Genomic DNA, 22,884 nt, shown 5'->3' with positions numbered 1-22,884 from the left:
CCAATTGTTAGTTTATGCCAAAATATTGGGTTAGCATCTTTTCGCTATATACATACATATATGTACTATATAATATTTCTAAATTTGGTAGCAATGCTTAAATGGGATAGTGGTAGTTATTTTCGCTCTGCAACTACTGTTCTTCTAGTGAAATTGTCTGTTGTCATATATGTATGTTTTCTTCTTTAAAACTCAAAATAAACCGATATTCCTATTGTGGTGTACTCATTTATTGCGAATTTCTCAGTTATCCCAGTTGTAAGTGTTTGCTTGTTGTATGTAGTTTTTGGGTGGCTGTTGCAAGCTTGTTTTATTCGGCTTGAATTTTATGCATAAAACATTTTATAAAATATAAAATTAATTCTTTAACTAAATAAAGTAAATTCGAAAACATTAAAGGAGTGATTACATAAATAAACGAGTTAAATAATTCTACTAACTAAATGGAGTAAAAACGAGTAAAGAAATTCATTGAAATACAAATATTATAATTTCAAATAAATATTATATTAATAAGAAATGCAAAAATAAAATGAAGGAAAAAAATTGTTGGATGTCAACAACACGCGGTGTTCCCAAGCGGTCCCCCATCCAAGTACTAACCGCGCCCGACGCCCGACGCTGCTTAATTTCGGTGATCGGACGAGAACCGATGTTTTCAGCGTGGTATGGTCGTTGACAATTTAAATCCCCACCAGTACACTCACTTCAAACAAACCAAATATGAATACCAACTATTTTATTCAATACCTATGCACCTAACGAGACCCTAATAAAATCATATACATATATACATATATTATATGAATTATTTCAATGAGTGTACAACGATTTAATACATATCCCTACCGTTTTCCAATTGTTAGTTTATGCCAAAATATTGGGTTAGCAACTTTTCGCTGTATACATACATATATGTACTATATAATATTTCTAAATTTGGTAGCAATGCTTAAATGGGATAGTGGTAGTTATTTTCGCTCTGTAACTACTGTTCTTCTAGTGAAATTGTCTGTTGTCATATATGTACATATGTTTTCTTCTTTAAAACTCAAAATAAACCGATATTCCTATTGTGGTGTACTCATTTATTGCGAATTTCTCAGTTATCCCAGTTGTAAGTGTTTGCTTGTTGTATGTAGTTTTTGGGTGGCTGTTGCAAGCTTGTTTTATTCGGATTGAATTTTATGCATAAAACATTTTATAAAATATAAAATTAATTCTTTAACTAAATAAAGTAAACTCGAAAACATTAAAGGAGTGATTACATAAATAAACAAGTTAAATAATTCTACTAACTAAAAGGAGTAAAAACGAGTAAAGAAATTCATTGAAATACAAATAGCAAACGTTAATATAAGAGCAGAGTATAAAATTATAATTTCAAATAAATATTATATTAATAAGAAATGCAAAAATAAAATGAAGAAAAAAAATTGTTGGATGTCAACAACACGCGGTGTTCCCAAGCGGTCCCCCATCCAAGTACTAACCGCGCCCGACGCTGCTTAATTTCGGTGATCGGACGAGAACCGATGTTTTCAGCGTGGTATGGTCGTTGACAATTTAAATCCCCACCAGTACACTCACTTCAAACAAAACAAATATGAATACCAACTATTATATTGAATACCTATGCACATAACGAGACCCTAATAAAATCATATACATATATACATATATTATATGAATTATTTCAATGAGTGTATAACGATTTAATACATATCCCTACCATTTTCTAATTGTTAGTTTACGCTTAAATATTGGGTTAGCATCTTTTCGCTATCTACATGCATATACTATATAATATTTCTAAATTTGGTAGCAATGCTTAAATGGGATAGTGGTAGTTATTTTCGCTCTGCAACTACTGTTCTTCTAGTGAAATTGTCTGTTGTCATATATGTATGTTTTCTTCTTTAAAACTCAAAATAAACCGATATTCCTATTGTGGTGTACTCATTTATTGCGAATTTCTCAGTTATCCCAGTTGTAAGTGTTTGCTTGTTGTATGTAGTTTTTGGGTGGCTGTTGCAAGCTTGTTTTATTCGGCTTGAATTTTCGCATAAAACATTTTATAAAATATAAAATTAATTCTTTAACTAAATAAAGTAAACTCGAAAACATTAAAGGAGTGATTACACAAATAAACGAGTTAAATAATTCTACTAACTAAATGGAGTAAAAACGAGTAAAGAAATTCATTGAAATACAAATAGCAAACGTTAATATAAGAGCAGAGTATAAAATTATAATTTCAAATAAATATTATATTAATAAGAAATGCAAAAATAAAATGAAGAAAAAAAAATTGTTGGATGTCAACAACACGCGGTGTTCCCAAGCGGTCCCCCATCCAAGTACTAACCGCGCCCGACGCTGCTTAATTTCGGTGATCGGACGAGAACCGATGTTTTCAGCGTGGTATGGTCGTTGACAATTTATATCTCCACCAGTACACTCACTTCAAACAAACCAAATATGAATACCAACTATTTTATTCAATACCTACTATGCACCTAACGAGACCCTAATAAATTCATATACATACATATATTATATGAATTATTTCAATGAGTGTATAACGATTTAATACATATCCCTACCGTTTTCCAATTGTTAGTTTATGCCAAAATATTGGGTTAGCATCTTTTCGCTATATACATACATATATGTACTATATAATATTTCTAAATTTGGTAGCAATGCTTAAATGGGATAGTGGTAGTTATTTTCGCTCTGCAACTACTGTTCTTCTAGTGAAATTGTCTGTTGTCATATATGTATGTTTTCTTCTTTAAAACTCAAAATAAACCGATATTCCTATTGTGGTGTACTCATTTATTGCGAATTTCTCAGTTATCCCAGTTGTAAGTGTTTGCTTGTTGTATGTAGTTTTTGGGTGGCTGTTGCAAGCTTGTTTTATTCGGCTTGAATTTTATGCATAAAACATTTTATAAAATATAAAATTAATTCTTTAACTAAATAAAGTAAACTCGAAAACATTAAAGGAGTGATTACACAAATAAACGAGTTAAATAATTCTACTAACTAAATGGAGTAAAAACGAGTAAAGAAATCCATTGAAATACAAATAGCAAACGTTAATATAAGAGCAGAGTATAAAATTATAATTTCAAATAAATATTATATTAATAAGAAATGCAAAAATAAAATGAAGAAAAAAAAATTGTCCCCCAAGCGGTCCCCCATCCAAGTACTAACCGCGCCCGACGCTGCTTAATTTCGGTGATCGGACGAGAACCGATGTTTTCAGCGTGGTATGGTCGTTGACAATTTAAATCCCCACCAGTACACTCACTTCAAACAAACCAAATATGAATACCAACTATTTTATTCAATACCTATGCACCTAACGAGACCCTAATAAAATCATATGCATATATACATATATTATATGAATTATTTCAATGAGTGTATAACGATTTAATACATATCCCTACCGTTTTCCAATTGTTAGTTTATGCCAAAATATTGGGTTAGCATCTTTTCGCTATATACATACATATATGTACTATATAATTTATCTAAATTTGGTAGCAATGCTTAAATGGGATAGTGGTAGTTATTTTCGCTCTGCAACTACTGTTCTTCTAGTGAAATTGTCTGTTGTCATATATGTATGTTTTCTTCTTTAAAACTCAAAATAAACCGATATTCCTATTGTGGTGTACTCATTTATTGCGAATTTCTCAGTTATCCCAGTTGTAAGTGTTTGCTTGTTGTATGTAGTTTTTGGGTGGCTGTTGCAAGCTTGTTTTATTCGGCTTGAATTTTCGCATAAAACATTCTATAAAATATAAAATTAATTCTTTAACTAAATAAAGTAAACTCGAAAACATTAAAGGAGTGATTACACAAATAAACGAGTTAAATAATTCTACTAACTAAATGGAGTAAAAACGAGTAAAGAAATTCATTGAAATACAAATATTATAATTTCAAATAAATATTATATTAATAAGAAATGCAAAAATAAAATGAAGAAAAAAAATTGTTGGATGTCAACAACACGCGGTGTTCCCAAGCGGTCCCCCATCCAAGTACTAACCGCGCCCGACGCTGCTTAATTTCGGTGATCGGACGAGAACCGATGTTTTCAGCGTGGTATGGTCGTTGACAATTTATATCTCCACCAGTACACTCACTTCAAACAAACCAAATATGAATACCAACTATTTTATTCAATACCTACTATGCACCTAACGAGACCCTAATAAATTCATATACATACATATATTATATGAATTATTTCAATGAGTGTATAACGATTTAATACATATCCCTACCGTTTTCCAATTGTTAGTTTATGCCAAAATATTGGGTTAGCATCTTTTCGCTATATACATACATATATGTACTATATAATATTTCTAAATTTGGTAGCAATGCTTAAATGGGATAGTGGTAGTTATTTTCGCTCTGCAACTACTGTTCTTCTAGTGAAATTGTCTGTTGTCATATATGTATGTTTTCTTCTTTAAAACTCAAAATAAACCGATATTCCTATTGTGGTGTACTCATTTATTGCGAATTTCTCAGTTATCCCAGTTGTAAGTGTTTGCTTGTTGTATGTAGTTTTTGGGTGGCTGTTGCAAGCTTGTTTTATTCGGCTTGAATTTTATGCATAAAACATTTTATAAAATATAAAATTAATTCTTTAACTAAATAAAGTAAATTCGAAAACATTAAAGGAGTGATTACATAAATAAACGAGTTAAATAATTCTACTAACTAAATGGAGTAAAAACGAGTAAAGAAATTCATTGAAATACAAATATTATAATTTCAAATAAATATTATATTAATAAGAAATGCAAAAATAAAATGAAGGAAAAAAATTGTTGGATGTCAACAACACGCGGTGTTCCCAAGCGGTCCCCCATCCAAGTACTAACCGCGCCCGACGCTGCTTAATTTCGGTGATCGGACGAGAACCGATGTTTTCAGCGTGGTATGGTCGTTGACAATTTAAATCCCCACCAGTACACTCACTTCAAACAAACCAAATATGAATACCAACTATTTTATTCAATACCTATGCACCTAACGAGACCCTAATAAAATCATATACATATATACATATATTATATGAATTATTTCAATGAGTGTACAACGATTTAATACATATCCCTACCGTTTCCAATTGTTAGTTTATGCCAAAATATTGGGTTAGCAACTTTTCGCTGTATACATACATATATGTACTATATAATATTTCTAAATTTGGTAGCAATGCTTAAATGGGATAGTGGTAGTTATTTTCGCTCTGTAACTACTGTTCTTCTAGTGAAATTGTCTGTTGTCATATATGTATGTATGTTTTCTTCTTTAAAACTCAAAATAAACCGATATTCCTATTGTGGTGTACTCATTTATTGCGAATTTCTCAGTTATCCCAGTTGTAAGTGTTTGCTTGTTGTATGTAGTTTTTGGGTGGCTGTTGCAAGCTTGTTTTATTCGGATTGAATTTTATGCATAAAACATTTTATAAAATATAAAATTAATTCTTTAACTAAATAAAGTAAACTCGAAAACATTAAAGGAGTGATTACATAAATAAACAAGTTAAATAATTCTACTAACTAAAAGGAGTAAAAACGAGTAAAGAAATTCATTGAAATACAAATAGCAAACGTTAATATAAGAGCAGAGTATAAAATTATAATTTCAAATAAATATTATATTAATAAGAAATGCAAAAATAAAATGAAGAAAAAAAATTGTTGGATGTCAACAACACGCGGTGTTCCCAAGCGGTCCCCCCCCCATCCAAGTACTAACCGCGCCCGACGCTGCTTAATTTCGGTGATCGGACGAGAACCGATGTTTTCAGCGTGGTATGGTCGTTGACAATTTAAATCCCCACCAGTACACTCACTTCAAACAAAACAAATATGAATACCAACTATTATATTGAATACCTATGCACATAACGAGACCCTAATAAAATCATATACATATATACATATATTATATGAATTATTTCAATGAGTGTATAACGATTTAATACATATCCCTACCATTTTCTAATTGTTAGTTTACGCTTAAATATTGGGTTAGCATCTTTTCGCTATCTACATGCATATACTATATAATATTTCTAAATTTGGTAGCAATGCTTAAATGGGATAGTGGTAGTTATTTTCGCTCTGCAACTACTGTTCTTCTAGTGAAATTGTCTGTTGTCATATATGTATGTTTTCTTCTTTAAAACTCAAAATAAACCGATATTCCTATTGTGGTGTACTCATTTATTGCGAATTTCTCAGTTATCCCAGTTGTAAGTGTTTGCTTGTTGTATGTAGTTTTTGGGTGGCTGTTGCAAGCTTGTTTTATTCGGCTTGAATTTTCGCATAAAACATTCTATAAAATATAAAATTAATTCTTTAACTAAATAAAGTAAACTCGAAAACATTAAAGGAGTGATTACACAAATAAACGAGTTAAATAATTCTACTAACTAAATGGAGTAAAAACGAGTAAAGAAATTCATTGAAATACAAATAGCAAACGTTAATATAAGAGCAGAGTATAAAATTATAATTTCAAATAAATATTATATTAATAAGAAATGCAAAAATAAAATGAAGAAAAAAAAATTGTCCCCCAAGCGGTCCCCCATCCAAGTACTAACCGCGCCCGACGCTGCTTAATTTCGGTGATCGGACGAGAACCGATGTTTTCAGCGTGGTATGGTCGTTGACAATTTATATCTCCACCAGTACACTCACTTCAAACAAACCAAATATGAATACCAACTATTTTATTCAATACCTACTATGCACCTAACGAGACCCTAATAAATTCATATACATACATATATTATATGAATTATTTCAATGAGTGTATAACGATTTAATACATATCCCTACCGTTTTCCAATTGTTAGTTTATGCCAAAATATTGGGTTAGCATCTTTTCGCTATATACATACATATATGTACTATATAATATTTCTAAATTTGGTAGCAATGCTTAAATGGGATAGTGGTAGTTATTTTCGCTCTGCAACTACTGTTCTTCTAGTGAAATTGTCTGTTGTCATATATGTATGTTTTCTTCTTTAAAACTCAAAATAAACCGATATTCCTATTGTGGTGTACTCATTTATTGCGAATTTCTCAGTTATCCCAGTTGTAAGTGTTTGCTTGTTGTATGTAGTTTTTGGGTGGCTGTTGCAAGCTTGTTTTATTCGGCTTGAATTTTATGCATAAAACATTTTATAAAATATAAAATTAATTCTTTAACTAAATAAAGTAAATTCGAAAACATTAAAGGAGTGATTACATAAATAAACGAGTTAAATAATTCTACTAACTAAATGGAGTAAAAACGAGTAAAGAAATTCATTGAAATACAAATATTATAATTTCAAATAAATATTATATTAATAAGAAATGCAAAAATAAAATGAAGGAAAAAAATTGTTGGATGTCAACAACACGCGGTGTTCCCAAGCGGTCCCCCATCCAAGTACTAACCGCGCCCGACGCTGCTTAATTTCGGTGATCGGACGAGAACCGATGTTTTCAGCGTGGTATGGTCGTTGACAATTTAAATCCCCACCAGTACACTCACTTCAAACAAACCAAATATGAATACCAACTATTTTATTCAATACCTATGCACCTAACGAGACCCTAATAAAATCATATACATATATACATATATTATATGAATTATTTCAATGAGTGTACAACGATTTAATACATATCCCTACCGTTTCCAATTGTTAGTTTATGCCAAAATATTGGGTTAGCAACTTTTCGCTGTATACATACATATATGTACTATATAATATTTCTAAATTTGGTAGCAATGCTTAAATGGGATAGTGGTAGTTATTTTCGCTCTGTAACTACTGATCTTCTAGTGAAATTGTCTGTTGTCATATATGTACAGCTGCGGTCAATATAATAGTAGTGCGCATACCATGTGAAAGAAATTGAAAAAAAGTGGGATTTTTTTCCGCAAAATTTTTATGTTGTGTTTTATTTTAAAAAGTAATGACTTTTAACAATGTAATTATAAAAAATATTTCGAAAAAAAACCAATGTAATGCAAATAAAATGATATTTCATATGAACTCTTCGAATATGGACGGTCAAAAAAATAGTAGTATGATTAATATAAAAAAGGATAACTAAGACATGTGTTCTTTTGGAAGGAATTTTATGTTAAAGTAAGACTAAGGCAATATTTCTTAATAATAATAGTATGTTATTAATACTTAGTAGCGTATCCTTTATTTGCAATTACTGCAGCACAACGTCGATTCATTGAATTTACAAGATTTTCACATCTCTCCTGGGAAATTGATTTCCATGCATGCTCCACTGTTTCCCAAAGCTGATTGTTGTTGCTTGGATTACAATTAGAAACTGCCTCTTTCACATCGCACCACAAATTTTCAATCGGGTTGAGGTCTGGAGACTGTGCAGGCCATTCCATTACCTCAACCCTATTTTTCTGGAACCACTCCTTCGCTAATCGGCTTGTATGTTTTGGGTCATTGTCTTGTTGGAAGACCCAAATCAGCGGCATTTCCTCCCGAGCATATGGTAGCATGGCCTCCTCCAAGATTTTTACGTATACATGGCGATCCATCATTTCTTTTATCCAGTATATCGGTCCTACTCCATAAAAAGAAAAACATGCCCAAATCATGATACTGGATCCGCCGTGTTTAATCGTTTTGCAGGTATATTTCGGATTGTATTCTGAGTTAATTGGCCGTCTGACATATTGGCGCGATCCTTTTGCACCATGAAGCACAATTTTAGACTCGTCTGTCCATAAAATATTTCGCCATCTCTCGTCTGTCCATTCCAAATGACTCTTAGCAAACTTTAGTCGGTTGGCCACATGTCGCTTTGTTAATAGTGGCACTTTTCTGGGGCTGCGAGCTACCAAATCGTGTTCCCGCAAACGCCTGCGAATAGTTTCCACGCTTGCTTCCACTTCCAATTCCGTTTTTATTTTTGTTGCTGGCGTGAACGGATTATTTTTGGAAAATCTTACCACACGCTTAATCATTTTAGTGGCCATTGCTGGATTCCGTCCACGTGTTTCTGGCTGCGATTTGTATTTAAGGGTATTACAAATCATTGTCGGTGAACAACCAACAATATCCTGCACTTCTTTATAAGTTTTCCCCATCGAAATCATTTTTTTTATAAGCTGCCGCTGCTCAGCCGTGCAGTGTTTGCCTCGTCCCATTGCTGTAAAATGTTTTAATCAAATTAAATCAAAATTATATACAAATACACTAACAAAATGTAATACTTACGAGTGAAAGCACTTTTATAATTGTTTTATAAGTAAACAATTTGTATTTTGTATTTTTTGAGAGCAAACTCTTCGCACTACTATTATTTTGACTGACTCAATTCAGCAAAACATTGGAAAAAAATGAATTTGAAAAAACAAATGCTAACTTTGACCGGTTTAACGGTACTTTTTTATTGTACGCTCTATGTACAACAGTATTGTAAGGAGAAAGTAAAATAAAGGAGTCAGTAGGAAAAAATAAACATAATAAACTATATACCTTAGTAGCACTACTATTATTTTGACCGCAACTGTATGTTTTCTTCTTTAAAACTCAAAATAAACCGATATTCCTATTGTGGTGTACTCATTTATTGCGAATTTCTCAGTTATCCCAGTTGTAAGTGTTTGCTTGTTGTATGTAGTTTTTGGGTGGCTGTTGCAAGCTTGTTTTATTCGGATTGAATTTTATGCATAAAACATTTTATAAAATATAAAATTAATTCTTTAACTAAATAAAGTAAACTCGAAAACATTAAAGGAGTGATTACATAAATAAACAAGTTAAATAATTCTACTAACTAAAAGGAGTAAAAACGAGTAAAGAAATTCATTGAAATACAAATAGCAAACGTTAATATAAGAGCAGAGTATAAAATTATAATTTCAAATAAATATTATATTAATAAGAAATGCAAAAATAAAATGAAGAAAAAAAATTGTTGGATGTCAACAACACGCGGTGTTCCCAAGCGGTCCCCCATCCAAGTACTAACCGCGCCCGACGCTGCTTAATTTCGGTGATCGGACGAGAACCGATGTTTTCAGCGTGGTATGGTCGTTGACAATTTAAATCCCCACCAGTACACTCACTTCAAACAAAACAAATATGAATACCAACTATTATATTGAATACCTATGCACATAACGAGACCCTAATAAAATCATATACATATATACATATATTATATGAATTATTTCAATGAGTGTATAACGATTTAATACATATCCCTACCATTTTCTAATTGTTAGTTTACGCTTAAATATTGGGTTAGCATCTTTTCGCTATCTACATGCATATACTATATAATATTTCTAAATTTGGTAGCAATGCTTAAATGGGATAGTGGTAGTTATTTTCGCTCTGCAACTACTGTTCTTCTAGTGAAATTGTCTGTTGTCATATATGTATGTTTTCTTCTTTAAAACTCAAAATAAACCGATATTCCTATTGTGGTGTACTCATTTATTGCGAATTTCTCAGTTATCCCAGTTGTAAGTGTTTGCTTGTTGTATGTAGTTTTTGGGTGGCTGTTGCAAGCTTGTTTTATTCGGCTTGAATTTTCGCATAAAACATTCTATAAAATATAAAATTAATTCTTTAACTAAATAAAGTAAACTCGAAAACATTAAAGGAGTGATTACACAAATAAACGAGTTAAATAATTCTACTAACTAAATGGAGTAAAAACGAGTAAAGAAATTCATTGAAATACAAATAGCAAACGTTAATATAAGAGCAGAGTATAAAATTATAATTTCAAATAAATATTATATTAATAAGAAATGCAAAAATAAAATGAAGAAAAAAAAATTGTTGGATGTCAACAACACGCGGTGTTCCCAAGCGGTCCCCCATCCAAGTACTAACCGCGCCCGACGCCCGACGCTGCTTAATTTCGGTGATCGGACGAGAACCGATGTTTTCAGCGTGGTATGGTCGTTGACAATTTAAATCCCCACCAGTACACTCACTTCAAACAAACCAAATATGAATACCAACTATTTTATTCAATACCTATGCACCTAACGAGACCCTAATAAAATCATATACATATATACATATATTATATGAATTATTTCAATGAGTGTACAACGATTTAATACATATCCCTACCGTTTTCCAATTGTTAGTTTATGCCAAAATATTGGGTTAGCATCTTTTCGCTATATACATACATATATGTACTATATAATATTTCTAAATTTGGTAGCAATGCTTAAATGGGATAGTGGTAGTTATTTTCGCTCTGCAACTACTGTTCTTCTAGTGAAATTGTCTGTTGTCATATATGTATGTTTTCTTCTTTAAAACTCAAAATAAACCGATATTCCTATTGTGGTGTACTCATTTATTGCGAATTTCTCAGTTATCCCAGTTGTAAGTGTTTGCTTGTTGTATGTAGTTTTTGGGTGGCTGTTGCAAGCTTATTTTATTCGGCTTGAATTTTATGCATAAAACATTTTATAAAATATAAAATTAATTCTTTAACTAAATAAAGTAAACTCGAAAACATTAAAGGAGTGATTACACAAATAAACGAGTTAAATAATTCTACTAACTAAATGGAGTAAAAACGAGTAAAGAAATTCATTGAAATACAAATAGCAAACGTTAATATAAGAGCAGAGTATAAAATTATAATTTCAAATAAATATTATATTAATAAGAAATGCAAAAATAAAATGAAGAAAAAAAAATTGTCCCCCAAGCGGTCCCCCATCCAAGTACTAACCGCGCCCGACGCTGCTTAATTTCGGTGATCGGACGAGAACCGATGTTTTCAGCGTGGTATGGTCGTTGACAATTTATATCTCCACCAGTACACTCACTTCAAACAAACCAAATATGAATACCAACTATTTTATTCAATACCTACTATGCACCTAACGAGACCCTAATAAATTCATATACATACATATATTATATGAATTATTTCAATGAGTGTATAACGATTTAATACATATCCCTACCGTTTTCCAATTGTTAGTTTATGCCAAAATATTGGGTTAGCATCTTTTCGCTACATACATACATATATGTACTATATAATATTTCTAAATTTGGTAGCAATGCTTAAATGGGATAGTGGTAGTTATTTTCGCTCTGCAACTACTGTTCTTCTAGTGAAATTGTCTGTTGTCATATATGTATGTTTTCTTCTTTAAAACTCAAAATAAACCGATATTCCTATTGTGGTGTACTCATTTATTGCGAATTTCTCAGTTATCCCAGTTGTAAGTGTTTGCTTGTTGTATGTAGTTTTTGGGTGGCTGTTGCAAGCTTGTTTTATTCGGCTTGAATTTTATGCATAAAACATTTTATAAAATATAAAATTAATTCTTTAACTAAATAAAGTAAATTCGAAAACATTAAAGGAGTGATTACATAAATAAACGAGTTAAATAATTCTACTAACTAAATGGAGTAAAAACGAGTAAAGAAATTCATTGAAATACAAATATTATAATTTCAAATAAATATTATATTAATAAGAAATGCAAAAATAAAATGAAGAAAAAAAAATTGTTGGATGTCAACAACACGCGGTGTTCCCAAGCGGTCCCCCATCCAAGTACTAACCGCGCCCGACGCTGCTTAATTTCGGTGATCGGACGAGAACCGATGTTTTCAGCGTGGTATGGTCGTTGACAATTTAAATCCCCACCAGTACACTCACTTCAAACAAACCAAATATGAATACCAACTATTTTAATCAATACCTATGCACCTAACGAGACCCAAATAAAATCATATACATATATACATATATTATATGAATTATTTCAATAAGTGTATAACGATTTAATACATATCCCTACCGTTTTCCAATTGTTAGTTTATGCCAAAATATTGGGTTAGCATCTTTTCGCTATATACATACATATATGTACTATATAATATTTCTAAATTTGGTAGCAATGCTTAAATGGGATAGTGATAGTTATTTTCGCTCTGCAACTACTGTTCTTCTAGTGAAATTGTCTGTTGTCATATATGTATGTTTTCTTCTTTAAAACTCAAAATAAACCGATATTCCTATTGTGGTGTACTCATTTATTGCGAATTTCTCAGTTATCCCAGTTGTAAGTGTTTGCTTGTTGTATGTAGTTTTTGGGTGGCTGTTGCAAGCTTGTTTTATTCGGCTTGAATTTTCGCATAAAACATTCTATAAAATATAAAATTAATTCTTTAACTAAATAAAGTAAACTCGAAAACATTAAAGGAGTGATTACACAAATAAACGAGTTAAATAATTCTACTAACTAAATGGAGTAAAAACGAGTAAAGAAATTCATTGAAATACAAATAGCAAACGTTAATATAAGAGCAGAGTATAAAATTATAATTTCAAATAAATATTATATTAATAAGAAATGCAAAAATAAAATGAAGAAAAAAAAATTGTCCCCCAAGCGGTCCCCCATCCAAGTACTAACCGCGCCCGACGCTGCTTAATTTCGGTGATCGGACGAGAACCGATGTTTTCAGCGTGGTATGGTCGTTGACAATTTAAATTCCCACCAGTACACTCACTTCAAACAAACCAAATATGAATACCAACTATTTTATTCAATACCTATGCACCTAACGAGACCCTAATAAATTCATATACATACATATATTATATGAATTATTTCAATGAGTGTATAACGATTTAATACATATCCCTACCGTTTTCCAATTGTTAGTTTATGCCAAAATATTGGGTTAGCATCTTTTCGCTATATACATACATATATGTACTATATAATATTTCTAAATTTGGTAGCAATGCTTAAATGGGATAGTGGTAGTTATTTTCGCTCTGCAACTACTGTTCTTCTAGTGAAATTGTCTGTTGTCATATATGTATGTTTTCTTCTTTAAAACTCAAAATAAACCGATATTCCTATTGTGGTGTACTCATTTATTGCGAATTTCTCAGTTATCCCAGTTGTAAGTGTTTGCTTGTTGTATGTAGTTTTTGGGTGGCTGTTGCAAGCTTGTTTTATTCGGCTTGAATTTTCGCATAAAACATTCTATAAAATATATAATTAATTCTTTAACTAAATAAAGTAAACTCGAAAACATTAAAGGAGTGATTACACAAATAAACGAGTTAAATAATTCTACTAACTAAATGGAGTAAAAACGAGTAAAGAAATTCATTGAAATACAAATAGCAAACGTTAATATAAGAGCAGAGTATAAAATTATAATTTCAAATAAATATTATATTAATAAGAAATGCAAAAATAAAATGAAGAAAAAAAATGGTTGGATGTCAACAACACGCGGTGTTCCCAAGCGGTCCCCCATCCAAGTACTAACCGCGCCCGACGCCCGACGCTGCTTAATTTCGGTGATCGGACAAGAACCGATGTTTTCAGCGTGGTATGGTCGTTGACAATTTAAATCCCCACCAGTACACTCACTTCAAACAAACCAAATATGAATACCAACTATTTTATTCAATACCTATGCACCTAACGAGACCCAAATAAAATCATATACATATATACATATATTATATGAATTATTTCAATGAGTGTACAACGATTTAATACATATCCCTACCGTTTTCCAATTGCTAGTTTATGCCAAAATATTGGGTTAGCAACTTTTCGCTGTATACATACATATATGTACTATATAATATTTCTAAATTTGGTAGCAATGCTTAACCTTCCGTCAGGCGCAACTATCAGGCTGTGAACTTCGGGCGCAATGTGCCTAAGTGGCACACTTTTAAAAACACATAATAAAAGTATAATTACATAGTTTATATATATGGGAAATACAGAAGTGGCATTAAGGGATATGAATAAGAAATAAATCTAAATATTTTCATAAAAATCTGTTTATTTGACAAAAATTTATCAGTTACAAAAGATAGTCGTAAATTAAGGTTGAAAATAAAAAGTTAAAACAGTCAACCGAAAATAGTTTACAAAAAATGAAAGAATCCAATAAAAATTTCATTTTGTTGTAAATTATATCATTATATCAAGAAAACTAATTAATTAGAGGTACAATAAAAATATAAAACTCAAACAATCCTTTTATTGCGCTTGTTTTAGGTCTCTTCGGATAGAGTATTTTCGTCCTCTGGACATAGGATAGTTTTTTTTGTTTCAGTTCGTCAACTAGATCCATATCAGTAAACCAGTTATCGCCTGTTATATTGCGTCCAGTGCCAAAAAGAGGCTCAGACATTCTCAAAACTAGGTTGCTAATAGAAAAGGACCCCTCTAGTTGCCTTCCAGCATAGATTTCCATATTGTATACGTAATTAATTTTCGCGTCGACGAGAGCAAAACACTTGATGCCATATTTATTTGGCTTAGATGGTATATACTGCCTAAAGGAACAGTTTCCACGAAAACCGGGTAGCATTTCGTCTATAGTCATATTTTCCCCAGGAATGTAACTATCTTGGCAACTTCTTATGAATTTCTCGAAAATGTCTCGAACTGGAGCGAGCCGATCCAGTTCTTTTCTTTCCTCTCTTGTACTTCGGTCATCAAAACGAAGGCACCGCATAAGTGTCTTGAATAGCTTAATATTCATGACAAGGCCAAATCTTTCATTCCCATCATCGTCTATTCCCCAAAGTTCTTCCAGATATTGACGATTCCCCTGTATGCTCCTGCAAGATATAATAACCCAATAAAAGCTCGTATTTCTATACGGTCAGTGGGTTTAATGTCCCTTTCTCTAGAAAAATTGTTTCTAATGGTCTCAATGTATTGGTTGGTGTATGTTACTATTATGTTTAATATTTCGTCGGTAAAAATATTATTCCATATATCAACAGCAGTACTAGCATTTCTTGCATTCCCTTTTACTCCAGGTAAGTGAGTAATTATGTTGTGAGGCCCTCTGCGTGCACTTCGCAGAGGTGGATTTTGATTCCACTTACTGATCTTATCTTTTCCTAGAAAAAAATGTATGTCTCCAGAATTTTCATCATCTAGGTCGGTCTCATCATCCTGCTCTGTCTCGGAATTTTCACCCCGTTCTTCTACCTCGTCATCTGAAGCAACATCGCTTTCCTCCCCAAATTCGTCTTCCATTGTGGGATCGTCGTCATCAGCCACCAGTAAATTTATAACTTCTTCCACGTCTTTGGACTCATTTAGATTGAAGTATCGACGACACATTTCTATCAAGAATATAAAACAAATTAAAACATAAAACCTTTGTAACGAGTTTGGGCGCAATGTGCCCTGCAGGCCACATCAATAACTCAGGTTATTTTCAACTAATTATTAAATGTTAATAAATTATTTGGTATTAAAATGGGGCAGTAGTTAATTGAAATCAGTAATTTTGAAAATACTTACTTTAAAAAATGTGGTGAGTTAGGGCGCAATGAGCTTCTCTGATCAAACTGCGTATAACTTCACTTTGGGAAGGGAAAACACAAACTGAGTTGATTTGATATAAAGAGCACACCATAAGAAGCAGCTATTGAGCAAAAGAGTAGTAAACGGTAAAAAATAATAGAGTGAGACAAAAAAATGTGTGAGCTGTGCCTCACAGATCGGGTGCGCCCGACGGAGGGTTAAATGGGATAGTGGTAGTTATTTTCGCTCTGTAACTACTGTTCTTCTAGTGAAATTGTCTGTTGTCATATATGTATGTTTTCTTCTTTAAAACTCAAAATAAACCGATATTCCTATTGTGGTGTACTCATTTATTGCGAATTTCTCAGTTATCCCAGTTGTAAGTGTTTGCTTGTTGTATGTAGTTTTTGGGTGGCTGTTGCAAGCTTGTTTTATTCGGCTTGAATTTTCGCATAAAACATTCTATAAAATATAAAATTAATTCTTTAACTAAATAAAGTAAACTCGAAAACATTAAAGGAGTGATTACACAAATAAACGAGTTAAATAATTCTACTAACTAAATGGAGTAAAAACGAGTAAAGAAATTCATTGAAATACAAATAGCAAACGTTAATATAAGAGCAGAGTATAAAATTATAATTTCAAATAAATATTATATTAATAAGAAATGCAAAAATAAAATGAAGAAAAAAAAATTGTTGGATGTCAACAACACGCGGTGTTCCCAAGCGGTCCCCCATCCAAGTACTAACCGCGCCCGACGCTGCTTAATTTCGGTGATCGGACGAGAACCGATGTTTTCAACGTGGTATGGTCGTTGACAATTTAAATCCCCACCAGTACACTCACTTCAAACAAACCAAATATGAATACCAACTATTTTATTCAATACCTATGCACCTAACGAGACCCTAATAAAATCATATACATATATACATATATTATATGAATTATTTCAATGAGTGTACAACGATTTAATACATATCCCTACCGTTTTCCAATTGTTAGTTTATGCCAAAATATTGGGTTAGCATCTTTTCGCTATATACATACATATATGTACTATATAATATTTCTAAATTTGGTAGCAATGCTTAAATGGGATAGTGGTAGTTATTTTCGCTCTGCAACTACTGTTCTTCTAGTGAAATTGTCTGTTGTCATATATGTATGTTTTCTTCTTTAAAACTCAAAATAAACCGATATTCCTATTGTGGTGTACTCATTTATTGCGAATTTCTCAGTTATCCCAGTTGTAAGTGTTTGCTTGTTGTATGTAGTTTTTGGGTGGCTGTTGCAAGCTTGTTTTATTCGGCTTGAATTTTCGCATAAAACATTCTATAAAATATAAAATTAATTCTTTAACTAAATAAAGTAAACTCGAAAACATTAAAGGAGTGATTACACAAATAAACGAGTTAAATAATTCTACTAACTAAATGGAGTAAAAACGAGTAAAGAAATTCATTGAAATACAAATAGCAAACGTTAATATAAGAGCAGAGTATAAAATTATAATTTCAAATAAATATTATATTAATAAGAAATGCAAAAATAAAATGAAGAAAAAAAAATTGTTGGATGTCAACAACACGCGGTGTTCCCAAGCGGTCCCCCATCCAAGTACTAACCGCGCCCGACGCTGCTTAATTTCGGTGATCGGACGAGAACCGATGTTTTCAGCGTGGTATGGTCGTTGACAATTTAAATCCCCACCAGTACACTCACTTCAAACAAACCAAATATGAATACCAACTATTTTATTCAATACCTATGCACCTAACGAGACCCTAATAAAATCATATACATATATACATATATTATATGAATTATTTCAATGAGTGTACAACGATTTAATACATATCCCTACCGTTTTCCAATTGTTAGTTTATGCCAAAATATTGGGTTAGCATCTTTTCGCTATATACATACATATATGTACTATATAATATTTCTAAATTTGGTAGCAATGCTTAAATGGGATAGTGGTAGTTATTTTCGCTCTGCAACTACTGTTCTTCTAGTGAAATTGTCTGTTGTCATATATGTATGTTTTCTTCTTTAAAACTCAAAATAAACCGATATTCCTATTGTGGTGTACTCATTTATTGCGAATTTCTCAGTTATCCCAGTTGTAAGTGTTTGCTTGTTGTATGTAGTTTTTGGGTGGCTGTTGCAAGCTTGTTTTATTCGGCTTGAATTTTCGCATAAAACATTCTATAAAATATATAATTAATTCTTTAACTAAATAAAGTAAACTCGAAAACATTAAAGGAGTGATTACACAAATAAACGAGTTAAATAATTCTACTAACTAAATGGAGTAAAAACGAGTAAAGAAATTCATTGAAATACAAATAGCAAACGTTAATATAAGAGCAGAGTATAAAATTATAATTTCAAATAAATATTATATTAATAAGAAATGCAAAAATAAAATGAAGAAAAAAAATGGTTGGATGTCAACAACACGCGGTGTTCCCAAGCGGTCCCCCATCCAAGTACTAACCGCGCCCGACGCCCGACGCTGCTTAATTTCGGTGATCGGACAAGAACCGATGTTTTCAGCGTGGTATGGTCGTTGACAATTTAAATCCCCACCAGTACACTCACTTCAAACAAACCAAATATGAATACCAACTATTTTATTCAATACCTATGCACCTAACGAGACCCAAATAAAATCATATACATATATACATATATTATATGAATTATTTCAATGAGTGTACAACGATTTAATACATATCCCTACCGTTTTCCAATTGCTAGTTTATGCCAAAATATTGGGTTAGCAACTTTTCGCTGTATACATACATATATGTACTATATAATATTTCTAAATTTGGTAGCAATGCTTAACCTTCCGTCAGGCGCAACTATCAGGCTGTGAACTTCGGGCGCAATGTGCCTAAGTGGCACACTTTTAAAAACACATAATAAAAGTATAATTACATAGTTTATATATATGGGAAATACAGAAGTGGCATTAAGGGATATGAATAAGAAATAAATCTAAATATTTTCATAAAAATCTGTTTATTTGACAAAAATTTATCAGTTACAAAAGATAGTCGTAAATTAAGGTTGAAAATAAAAAGTTAAAACAGTCAACCGAAAATAGTTTACAAAAAATGAAAGAATCCAATAAAAATTTCATTTTGTTGTAAATTATATCATTATATCAAGAAAACTAATTAATTAGAGGTACAATAAAAATATAAAACTCAAACAATCCTTTTATTGCGCTTGTTTTAGGTCTCTTCGGATAGAGTATTTTCGTCCTCTGGACATAGGATAGTTTTTTTTGTTTCAGTTCGTCAACTAGATCCATATCAGTAAACCAGTTATCGCCTGTTATATTGCGTCCAGTGCCAAAAAGAGGCTCAGACATTCTCAAAACTAGGTTGCTAATAGAAAAGGACCCCTCTAGTTGCCTTCCAGCATAGATTTCCATATTGTATACGTAATTAATTTTCGCGTCGACGAGAGCAAAACACTTGATGCCATATTTATTTGGCTTAGATGGTATATACTGCCTAAAGGAACAGTTTCCACGAAAACCGGGTAGCATTTCGTCTATAGTCATATTTTCCCCAGGAATGTAACTATCTTGGCAACTTCTTATGAATTTCTCGAAAATGTCTCGAACTGGAGCGAGCCGATCCAGTTCTTTTCTTTCCTCTCTTGTACTTCGGTCATCAAAACGAAGGCACCGCATAAGTGTCTTGAATAGCTTAATATTCATGACAAGGCCAAATCTTTCATTCCCATCATCGTCTATTCCCCAAAGTTCTTCCAGATATTGACGATTCCCCTGTATGCTCCTGCAAGATATAATAACCCAATAAAAGCTCGTATTTCTATACGGTCAGTGGGTTTAATGTCCCTTTCTCTAGAAAAATTGTTTCTAATGGTCTCAATGTATTGGTTGGTGTATATTACTATTATGTTTAATATTTCGTCGGTAAAAATATTATTCCATATATCAACAGCAGTACTAGCATTTCTTGCATTCCCTTTTACTCCAGGTAAGTGAGTAATTATGTTGTGAGGCCCTCTGCGTGCACTTCGCAGAGGTGGATTTTGATTCCACTTACTGATCTTATCTTTTCCTAGAAAAAAATGTATGTCTCCAGAATTTTCATCATCTAGGTCGGTCTCATCATCCTGCTCTGTCTCGGAATTTTCACCCCGTTCTTCTACCTCGTCATCTGAAGCAACATCGCTTTCCTCCCCAAATTCGTCTTCCATTGTGGGATCGTCGTCATCAGCCACCAGTAAATTTATAACTTCTTCCACGTCTTTGGACTCATTTAGATTGAAGTATCGACGACACATTTCTATCAAGAATATAAAACAAATTAAAACATAAAACCTTTGTAACGAGTTTGGGCGCAATGTGCCCTGCAGGCCACATCAATAACTCAGGTTATTTTCAACTAATTATTAAATGTTAATAAATTATTTGGTATTAAAATGGGGCAGTAGTTAATTGAAATCAGTAATTTTGAAAATACTTACTTTAAAAAATGTGGTGAGTTAGGGCGCAATGAGCTTCTCTGATCAAACTGCGTATAACTTCACTTTGGGAAGGGAAAACACAAACTGAGTTGATTTGATATAAAGAGCACACCATAAGAAGCAGCTATTGAGCAAAAGAGTAGTAAACGGTAAAAAATAATAGAGTGAGACAAAAAAATGTGTGAGCTGTGCCTCACAGATCGGGTGCGCCCGACGGAGGGTTAAATGGGATAGTGGTAGTTATTTTCGCTCTGTAACTACTGTTCTTCTAGTGAAATTGTCTGTTGTCATATATGTATGTTTTCTTCTTTAAAACTCAAAATAAACCGATATTCCTATTGTGGTGTACTCATTTATTGCGAATTTCTCAGTTATCCCAGTTGTAAGTGTTTGCTTGTTGTATGTAGTTTTTAGGTGGCTGTTGCAAGCTTGTTTTATTCGGCTTGAATTTTCGCATAAAACATTCTATAAAATATAAAATTAATTCTTTAACTAAATAAAGTAAACTCGAAAACATTAAAGGAGTGATTACACAAATAAACGAGTTAAATAATTCTACTAACTAAATGGAGTAAAAACGAGTAAAGAAATTCATTGAAATACAAATAGCAAACGTTAATATAAGAGCAGAGTATAAAATTATAATTTCAAATAAATATTATATTAATAAGAAATGCAAAAATAAAATGAAGAAAAAAAAATTGTTGGATGTCAACAACACGCGGTGTTCCCAAGCGGTCCCCCATCCAAGTACTAACCGCGCCCGACGCTGCTTAATTTCGGTGATCGGACGAGAACCGATGTTTTCAACGTGGTATGGTCGTTGACAATTTAAATCCCCACCAGTACACTCACTTCAAACAAACCAAATATGAATACCAACTATTTTATTCAATACCTATGCACCTAACGAGACCCTAATAAAATCATATACATATATACATATATTATATGAATTATTTCAATGAGTGTACAACGATTTAATACATATCCCTACCGTTTTCCAATTGTTAGTTTATGCCAAAATATTGGGTTAGCATCTTTTCGCTATATACATACATATATGTACTATATAATATTTCTAAATTTGGTAGCAATGCTTAAATGGGATAGTGGTAGTTATTTTCGCTCTGCAACTACTGTTCTTCTAGTGAAATTGTCTGTTGTCATATATGTATGTTTTCTTCTTTAAAACTCAAAATAAACCGATATTCCTATTGTGGTGTACTCATTTATTGCGAATTTCTCAGTTATCCCAGTTGTAAGTGTTTGCTTGTTGTATGTAGTTTTTGGGTGGCTGTTGCAAGCTTGTTTTATTCGGCTTGAATTTTATGCATAAAACATTTTATAAAATATAAAATTAATTCTTTAACTAAATAAAGTAAATTCGAAAACATTAAAGGAGTGATTACATAAATAAACGAGTTAAATAATTCTACTAACTAAATGGAGTAAAAACGAGTAAAGAAATTCATTGAAATACAAATATTATAATTTCAAATAAATATTATATTAATAAGAAATGCAAAAATAAAATGAAGAAAAAAAATTGTTGGATGTCAACAACACGCGGTGTTCCCAAGCGGTCCCCCATCCAAGTACTAACCGCGCCCGACGCCCGACGCTGCTTAATTTCGGTGATCGGACGAGAACCGATGTTTTCAGCGTGGTATGGTCGTTGACAATTTAAATCCCCACCAGTACACTCACTTCAAACAAACCAAATATGAATACCAACTATTTTATTCAATACCTACTATGCACCTAACGAGACCCTAATAAATTCATATACATACATATATTATATGAATTATTTCAATGAGTGTATAACGATTTAATACATATCCCTACCGTTTTCCAATTGTTAGTTTATGCCAAAATATTGGGTTAGCATCTTTTCGCTATATACATACATATATGTACTATATAATATTTCTAAATTTGGTAGCA

At 32.0% G+C, this 22,884-nt stretch overlaps 10 non-coding genes and 6 pseudogenes across 10 annotated transcripts; all 16 read right to left on the bottom strand.

The window, feature by feature from the left end:
- Nucleotides 1-554: 554 nt before the first annotated feature.
- LOC129239799 (5S ribosomal RNA) lies at nucleotides 555-680 on the bottom strand (annotated as a pseudogene).
- A 764-nt stretch (nucleotides 681-1,444) lies between these two features.
- On the bottom strand, nucleotides 1,445-1,563 carry LOC129239730 (5S ribosomal RNA). The gene has a single exon (XR_008581888.1). It is a non-coding gene; the product is annotated as a 5S ribosomal RNA (ribosomal RNA).
- A 756-nt stretch (nucleotides 1,564-2,319) lies between these two features.
- Nucleotides 2,320-2,438, bottom strand: LOC129239728 (5S ribosomal RNA). The gene has a single exon (XR_008581886.1). It is a non-coding gene; the product is annotated as a 5S ribosomal RNA (ribosomal RNA).
- A 1,585-nt stretch (nucleotides 2,439-4,023) lies between these two features.
- On the bottom strand, nucleotides 4,024-4,142 carry LOC129239727 (5S ribosomal RNA). Its single transcript, XR_008581885.1, has one exon. It is a non-coding gene; the product is annotated as a 5S ribosomal RNA (ribosomal RNA).
- A 728-nt stretch (nucleotides 4,143-4,870) lies between these two features.
- On the bottom strand, nucleotides 4,871-4,989 carry LOC129239726 (5S ribosomal RNA). The gene has a single exon (XR_008581884.1). It is a non-coding gene; the product is annotated as a 5S ribosomal RNA (ribosomal RNA).
- A 763-nt stretch (nucleotides 4,990-5,752) lies between these two features.
- LOC129239784 (5S ribosomal RNA) lies at nucleotides 5,753-5,875 on the bottom strand (annotated as a pseudogene).
- A 1,581-nt stretch (nucleotides 5,876-7,456) lies between these two features.
- LOC129239724 (5S ribosomal RNA) lies at nucleotides 7,457-7,575 on the bottom strand. The gene has a single exon (XR_008581883.1). It is a non-coding gene; the product is annotated as a 5S ribosomal RNA (ribosomal RNA).
- Nucleotides 7,576-10,021: 2,446 nt separating this feature from the next.
- On the bottom strand, nucleotides 10,022-10,140 carry LOC129239723 (5S ribosomal RNA). Its single transcript, XR_008581882.1, has one exon. It is a non-coding gene; the product is annotated as a 5S ribosomal RNA (ribosomal RNA).
- A 756-nt stretch (nucleotides 10,141-10,896) lies between these two features.
- Nucleotides 10,897-11,022, bottom strand: LOC129239797 (5S ribosomal RNA; annotated as a pseudogene).
- A 1,587-nt stretch (nucleotides 11,023-12,609) lies between these two features.
- LOC129239987 (5S ribosomal RNA) lies at nucleotides 12,610-12,728 on the bottom strand. Its single transcript, XR_008582023.1, has one exon. It is a non-coding gene; the product is annotated as a 5S ribosomal RNA (ribosomal RNA).
- A 1,612-nt stretch (nucleotides 12,729-14,340) lies between these two features.
- LOC129239807 (5S ribosomal RNA) lies at nucleotides 14,341-14,466 on the bottom strand (annotated as a pseudogene).
- Nucleotides 14,467-17,113: 2,647 nt separating this feature from the next.
- Nucleotides 17,114-17,232, bottom strand: LOC129239775 (5S ribosomal RNA). Its single transcript, XR_008581930.1, has one exon. It is a non-coding gene; the product is annotated as a 5S ribosomal RNA (ribosomal RNA).
- Nucleotides 17,233-17,992: 760 nt separating this feature from the next.
- On the bottom strand, nucleotides 17,993-18,111 carry LOC129239986 (5S ribosomal RNA). The gene has a single exon (XR_008582022.1). It is a non-coding gene; the product is annotated as a 5S ribosomal RNA (ribosomal RNA).
- Nucleotides 18,112-18,870: 759 nt separating this feature from the next.
- Nucleotides 18,871-18,996, bottom strand: LOC129239806 (5S ribosomal RNA; annotated as a pseudogene).
- Nucleotides 18,997-21,643: 2,647 nt separating this feature from the next.
- On the bottom strand, nucleotides 21,644-21,762 carry LOC129239774 (5S ribosomal RNA). The gene has a single exon (XR_008581929.1). It is a non-coding gene; the product is annotated as a 5S ribosomal RNA (ribosomal RNA).
- A 729-nt stretch (nucleotides 21,763-22,491) lies between these two features.
- On the bottom strand, nucleotides 22,492-22,617 carry LOC129239796 (5S ribosomal RNA; annotated as a pseudogene).
- Nucleotides 22,618-22,884: the final 267 nt, after the last annotated feature.

Source organism: Anastrepha obliqua, chromosome 2 (assembly GCF_027943255.1).
Source record: "Anastrepha obliqua isolate idAnaObli1 chromosome 2, idAnaObli1_1.0, whole genome shotgun sequence".
NCBI lineage: Eukaryota > Metazoa > Arthropoda > Insecta > Diptera > Tephritidae > Anastrepha > Anastrepha obliqua.
This window is presented reverse-complemented; position numbering and strand designations above follow the sequence as displayed.